Source organism: Triticum aestivum, chromosome 7B, assembly GCF_018294505.1.
Source record: "Triticum aestivum cultivar Chinese Spring chromosome 7B, IWGSC CS RefSeq v2.1, whole genome shotgun sequence".
NCBI classification, from domain to species: Eukaryota; Viridiplantae; Streptophyta; class Magnoliopsida; order Poales; family Poaceae; genus Triticum; species Triticum aestivum.
Window position 1 is genome coordinate 581,752,978 of NC_057813.1, and position 6,885 is coordinate 581,759,862.

Genomic DNA, 6,885 nt, shown 5'->3' on the forward strand with positions numbered 1-6,885 from the left:
CCAATCCCCTCGCGAGCAACTTTGACTTGTTTGGGTGGTGGATCGAACGGCTGCCGAGTTGTAGGGAAACAATCTGCAGCCGAAAAGGCTTTGCTCTCAACAAGGTCCCTCCGGATCTAGCAAAGGAATCCGGATTTTTGGTGGTCTTGAGGTCGAGGGGTAGGGTTTCTGGGTGGGCGGCGGCGAGGGGGGAGGGAACGAGCCAGAGCTGGCCAAAGTGCTCCTCCACGTTTTCTAGGGCATCGGCTTTACGCAATCCCCTCTTGCTTTCCGCTTTCCCCTCAACAACGCGTAGTTTGATCGTGGGCCCAGGCAAGGCTGGATTCACCCCACGGGAACGGTACAAAGCCCCCGTTCCTGGAACAGGGATAGGATTAATACCCTGGTCGAGTCCCTCGCCGGAGCACTTCTCCGACGAGGTCTCGCCCGCCGCAGAAGCAGCCGCAGTTTCCTTATTGTACTGAGAAACCAGAGGGAGAACCCCCGAATCTATCTCTACATCCTGAGCTAGTGTATTAGGGACCGAACCCGATTGCTCAATCGAGCAAGCACCCTTATGCATTTCCTGGCGACGCAATCGAAAATCCCATAGTCTGGCTTTCAGAGCAGAATTAGCACGGAAGTGTAAACCCAACTCACCAGGCCATGGAGGAGGATCAATGGCTCGTCGCTGTGTCTGAACCAGTTGGGGAAGACGATCTACTGACGACGCGGAGGCCAGACGGTCCCCGCGGGGATGAACTCCGGCGGGATCCTGGCGATCCCCTCCCACGAGGGGGGCCTGATGTTGAGCCTTGAGGGATTCGCCGTCCTGAAGTTCTCCCAGCGGGCAGCCTACCATGGATCTGACAATTCCGCCTCCTGAATCGCCCTGAAGAGGAGCTCCACATCCTCGCAGCCATCGTCTCCAATGAAGCGCGCGCGCTCGACGAAGTTCGCATGGCGAAGGATGTGCATGTGGATCTCCCCCCACTCGTCGCGGTCGGGGAAGCGCTCCATCACCACCCGCCTCATCTCGCGGCGAGCCTCCGGCGAGTGCGGATCGATCTCGGGCAACGGCGCTGCAGCCGGCGGTGGAAGCGCCCGCGGCTCCGCAACCCGCGCCACCGGCACAAGCCGGCGGATCCGCACGCCGCGGCGTCGCGCTCCGGTCATGCTTCTTCTCTGCTGCGGATCTGGGGCGGGGAGAGCTCGGTGAGGTGTGGGAGTAGGTGGTGAGTGGGGGAATTAATGGCGGCGTCGGTGCTTCGCCCGAGAGGGAGGAGAGGAGGCGGGAGGGGGGCGTCATCGTCTTTCCCGGATGGTAATTTGACATTGGGGAAGAAGATAAAAGAAGATCTAGTTGCAGCGCCAAACCGAAAGCGTTTTTGTTTCTTCCCCATATTCTATTTCTACTAGTGTGTCTGTTAAACCCTTGCAATTGATCTTTTCTGATGTGTGGGGTCCAGCACCCTCTTCCGTTGGTAGACACACTTATTATGTGAGCTTTATTGATGACTACAGTAAATTCACGTGGATTTATCTCCTTAAGAAACGTCCCGATGTCTTTCAAGTTTTCCATAACTTTCAAGCTCTAGTCGAGAGAAAATTTGATCGTAAAATTATTGCCATGCAATCAGACTGGGGTGGTGAGTACGAGAAACTAAACTCGTTTTTCCAAAAGGCATCTCTCACCGCGTCTCTTGCCCACATGCTCACCAACAAAACGGTAGTGCTGAATGCAAGCATCGCCATATTGTTGAAGTAGACTTGCATTACTTGCTACTGCTTCCATGCCGCTAAAGTTTTGGGATGAAGCCTTCTTGACTGCTGTTCACCTCATTAATATCTTGCCCAGTCATGTCATTAACAATGAAACACCCACAGAACATCTTCTTCATCTCAAACTAGACTACGCTCCTCTTCGTGTCTTTGGTTGTGCGTGTTGGCCAAATCTCCGTCCATACAACAATCGCCATCTCTTTCTGGACTTGATCATGAGCGTGCTAATAGTAGTTCTGACCTATTTGTGACTAATCATCATACCATGGCTAAGTCTACTACTGCAGGAACAATTATTCCCGGTGAAAACAGAGTACAAAATGATGAAACAGGTGGTCATTTTATGTGCCCCCTTCCAGGAGACAAAGCAACCCGAGGAGGATCCGCCTCGGGATCAACTCCGCTGCAGACGGAAGCGCCCCCAGTCTCAGGATCCGCCTCTGGCGCTGATTCTGTCGGGCCCGCCTCTGGCGCCCCTGGCGCTGATTCCGCTGGGCGCACACCTCCTCCTGCCGACGCCAGCGGTGACAGCGACGTCGCCTCACCGCGCCAATCCCCGGGAGACACGGGGCGCACCTGCCACGGGCGGACGCGCTCACCTGCCTCGCCCGGGCCCACCACGGTCTCCCCTGCTTCGCCCAGGCCTGCCACGGTCTCCCCTGCGTGTTCACCTGGTTGGGTCGCCCTGCCTGCCTCTGCCTCGGGATTGGGTGTGGCTGCTCCTGGCGCCGAAGCTGCTGGGGGATCCGCATCCACTGATACGGCTGATCCTGCTGGATCTTCTACGCCGGATCCCTCCGTGGTTATTCCTGTAGAACCACGCACACGCCTACAAAAGGGAGTTTCTGCCCGAATTAATTACAAAAACTTCTCCAAATATGGATTATCTTGCATGGCAGGTGAACCTAAAAATCTAATGGATGCACTTGGTGATGATAGGTGGAAAACAGCTACGAATGACGAATTTGTGGCTTTACAGAGGAATAAAACTTGGCACTTGGTTCCTTCTCAACAAGGCAGAAACCTCATTGACTGCAAATGGGTATATCACATTAAAAAAAGTCAGATGGCACCATAGATCATTACAAGGCCAGACTTGTGGCGAAAGGTTTCAAGCAAAGGTATGGGCTAGATTATGAGGACACCTTTAGTCCCGTCGTTAAAGCTGCAACCATCCGTCTTGTGCTGTCAATTGCTATTTCTAGGGGGTGGAGCCTCAGACAGCTAGATGTGCAGGATAAATTTCTGCATGGCGTTATGGAAGAAGATGTGTTTATGAAACAGCCTCCTGGGTTTGAGGACAAAAACAAGCCGTTCCATATATGCAAACTTGATAAAGCGTTGTATGGTCTGAAGCAAGCCCCGAGAGCATGGTACTCAAGACTCAGTATGAAGCTTCAGGCACTTGGGTTTGCTCCTTCAAAATCTGACACCTCGCTATTTATCTTTACTAAGCCACAAGTATCCATGTTTGTTCTCATATACGTTGATGATATAATTGTTACTAGCTCCTCCAGTGATGCCATCGCAAAGTTGCTTAAGAGTTTGGGTTCTGAGTTTGCTCTCAAGGATTTGGGAGATTTGCATTTCTTTTTGGGTATTGAGGTTCAGAAAAATGGTGATAGCCTTCATCTATCTCAAGCTAAATATGCAACTGAGTTGTTGAGCAGAATTGGTATGCAAAACTATAAACCATCACCAACACCATTTGTAGTTCGGAACCTTTATCTTTGACAACAGGAGAACTTCTGGAAAGGGAGGATATCACTAGTTACAGAAGCATTGTTGCTGGTCTTCAGTACTTGACTCTCACACGACCTGATATTTCCTTTGCAGTTAACAAAGTTTGTCAATTTCTTCATGTACCAACCACCGCACATTGGACAACAGCTAAGAGAATTTTGAGGTATGTGAAGAATACAATGACTGTTGGTCTCACATTTAGAAAATCATCATCTACTCTTATAAGTGCATTTTCCGATGCGGTTGGGCTGGTTGCTTGGATGATAGGAGATCCACTGGTGGGTTTGCCATTTTCTATGGGCCTAATTTAATTTCTTGGTGTGCAAAGAAACAAGCAACTATGTCTAGGTCAAGTACTGAAACAGAGTATAAAGCATTAGCCAATGCCACAGCAGAAGTCATTTGGGTTCAGTCTATGTTGAAGGAACTTGGCATTTCAGAAGTTCATCCTCCATGTCTGTGATGTGATAACCTTGGTGCAACATATTTATCTGCTAATCCAGTTTTCCATGCCAGGACTAAGCATATCGAGATAGATTTTCATTTTGTCAAGAGAACGAGTTGCAAATAAACAATTAGAGGTCAGATTTATTCCCCTCAAAGGATCAGCTTGCAGATGGTTTTACAAAGGCGTTACCCACAAAAGGTTTTGAAGAATTTCGACGTAATCTCAACTTAGTATCGTTGTGACTAAGGGGGAGTGTTGGAAATACTGTAATATGTCATGTGTAATGAATGTGGTAGCCTTGAGCTTCACGTATAGGATTAGGAGAGTAGTTTGAGGATCCTTTTATCTTTCTATCCTTTCTTCTCTCTCTCTCGTGTAATCCTCCACCACGGTTGGAGATCTCAACCGCACCATGTACTCCTACGAGACTAATCCTCTCGTCACAATCAATATATACCTCGCGGGCTCTCTGTATGAGAGTTGAGACGCTTTACCAATTCTAACACTCATGACCACGTATATTTTCTCAAGAAGCTAACCAATCAAGGACTGCTCTGTCATTCACTCGGGATTGAAGGACGGATCAGGAGCCAAACGTCAAGGCATATCAACCTTTTTCTGCAGTGACAAAACATGCAGTGCAATTCACAGTTCACGAATGTTTACATCCGAATTGACAACCCTCTTCCCCGCGTTGGGGGCGTATGTCTAAACCTTCTCCCTTAATTAATAAAAATGGCAAGTCTTCCGCCCTGTTTCAAAAAAAAATTGACAACCCTGATCGAGCCGGCCAGGCCATGCGATCAAGTGATTACCCGCGTGATTGTATTGTTGGTTCCAGACAAAAGGAGATATGTGCGCGTCACATGAGCAGGCTGTTTATTTTTCTCGATGAACAGTGACAGGATTACACGAGACAGAGAGACACAACAGTTTATCCTGGTTCCAGCGTTTTTTGGTGGATTGCCTCGGAGGGCTGAGGATGAACTAGTACAATGGATGAACTGTCCTCGGGAGGTGAGGTGTTCTTGAGCTCAAGAGAGCTGGTGAGGTGGTCGGGTGAGAATGTATCCGATCTCCCCTCTATGGTGGTGGCCAAGTCCTATTTATAGCGGCCTTGGTCCTCTTCCCAAATGTTTGCGGGAAGGGATCCCACACAGGGGCGGACCCAGGATAAAAACTGACCGGGGGCATCCAGTTATAGAAAACTCTCGATAATTTTTACACATAGGCTTGTATAAACGTCTAAATGTGCTATATATAAACATTTTCTTGCAAGTCATAGATATTTCATTCAAGTTCTAAAAAGAGATACTTCATCGAATCATAACACAACAAGTTATCAATAAAGTGAACATACCTTACAAAAAGACTTGAAATCCAAATAGTTCATATTTCGCAAAAGACAATTCATCTCTACCATAAATATTGTGTTCTGCCAAGTAAAAACACATATTAGTATTAGCAATTTAAAATTCTAATGGAGATGGAAACACACAAGAGGTGTAAGGTATTGGATCATTACAATTCATTTCTCCCGCGGCGATCTTTAATCTTATGGAAACGATCAAGAATCACTTTACAAGCAATGTCGTCTAGCAGTCCATTTTCCATGAAGCAAATTAGGCTATGGCTCAAATAATCACCATCAATTTTGTTAGGCAAAGCACCCTTCACAATCTTTATAACTCAAAAACATCTGTCAACAGTGGCAGTGGTTATAGGGAGAGTCGGCGCGAGATTCAAAAGCCAATATACCAATGATAGGATAGATGCTTCCTTGTATCTACCGTCGGTTTAGCCAAATCACCTATTTTGTCCAAAGCTAGAAAACATTGTATTATGGAGTATATTATCTATGTAGAGATCAAGTTCGGGCTCAAGAGTCACCATATTTTTGTGATTAAAAATCATCAGGATAAATCTTGGCTAATTTCAGCAACTTTTCCTTGTCAAAATGACAAAGTAAATCAGTTGGGCTCAAAGCAGACCTGTTGGTGGTGATGGTGTCGTCCCTTTCTTTCTAACTCTAAAAATTCAGAGAGAAATCATGCTATTAGTAGCAGACTATCAAGCCAGCAGACAAGTGCTGGTAATAGAATGGTTTGCCGGATTGAATTGCATAAAAAATCCAGAATGGTACAAGTTAAGCTACCGGTAGTGTGACACACTAATCCTACAATTAATTGTTAAAACCAACAGTACATGCCTGATAGAGTACTAGTACGGATTGCATATTTTCACTTGGTTTAACAGAAAACACAAAGAAATCAAATAAAAAAAGACCGGAGAGATCCAGGCAAACCAAATCGAGAAGTACCTGTGTTTCTGTTTGCCTATGGCAGTTTGGGAGTTGGGATGAGATTGAGATTAATAAAGCTTGGGGATGGGCACTTGAGCAGAAGTTGCTGCTGCTGCAGACCGGACCTACGTAGACCAGCGCTCGCTCCGCGGCGGCCGGCGACCAGGCGGCAGGGCGGGCATCGGCCGGCAGGCGAGTGGGCAGCCGCAGAGCCACGATCGACCAATCCTCAAAGTGACGGTGGGTGGTGGCTGACGGTTCACTTCTTTTTTTTTTGACGGTTCACTTCTTGGTTTAATCGATTTTCTACCTATTAGCCTATTCATTCATTGATTGATCTCCGAGAGTCCAAGAGGCAAGCAGTAGCCAATTTCTCCACGTGTTCATAGCTGTGTTGGAGGACACGCATGCCTTTATTTTTTTCGATTTGGTTTGCATTTTAATGGGCTTTTTGGAGAAGGGCCGACGCGGAGTGGGGGCACCGGGGGCCTGCTGGCTGGATCGGGTGTTTATACCGGGGCGACAGCAAACTGAGTGGGGTCCTGGGCCCCACTCGTCACAACGTGCGTCCGCCCTTGATTCCACAACGATCGGATTTGAAAGGGGACAAGTAGTACAACTTATCCTGACA

At 47.8% G+C, this 6,885-nt stretch overlaps 1 long non-coding RNA gene across 1 annotated transcript; it reads right to left on the reverse strand.

Annotated features, from left to right (window-relative positions):
- Positions 1-1,368: 1,368 nt before the first annotated feature.
- On the reverse strand, positions 1,369-6,522 carry LOC123160006 (uncharacterized). The gene is made up of 5 exons (XR_006479953.1): positions 6,273-6,522; positions 5,944-5,981; positions 5,478-5,651; positions 5,313-5,387; positions 1,369-2,590 (listed from the first exon to the last, which is right to left on the reverse strand). It is a non-coding gene; the product is annotated as an uncharacterized lncRNA (long non-coding RNA).
- Between the last annotated feature and the right edge of the window lie 363 nt (positions 6,523-6,885).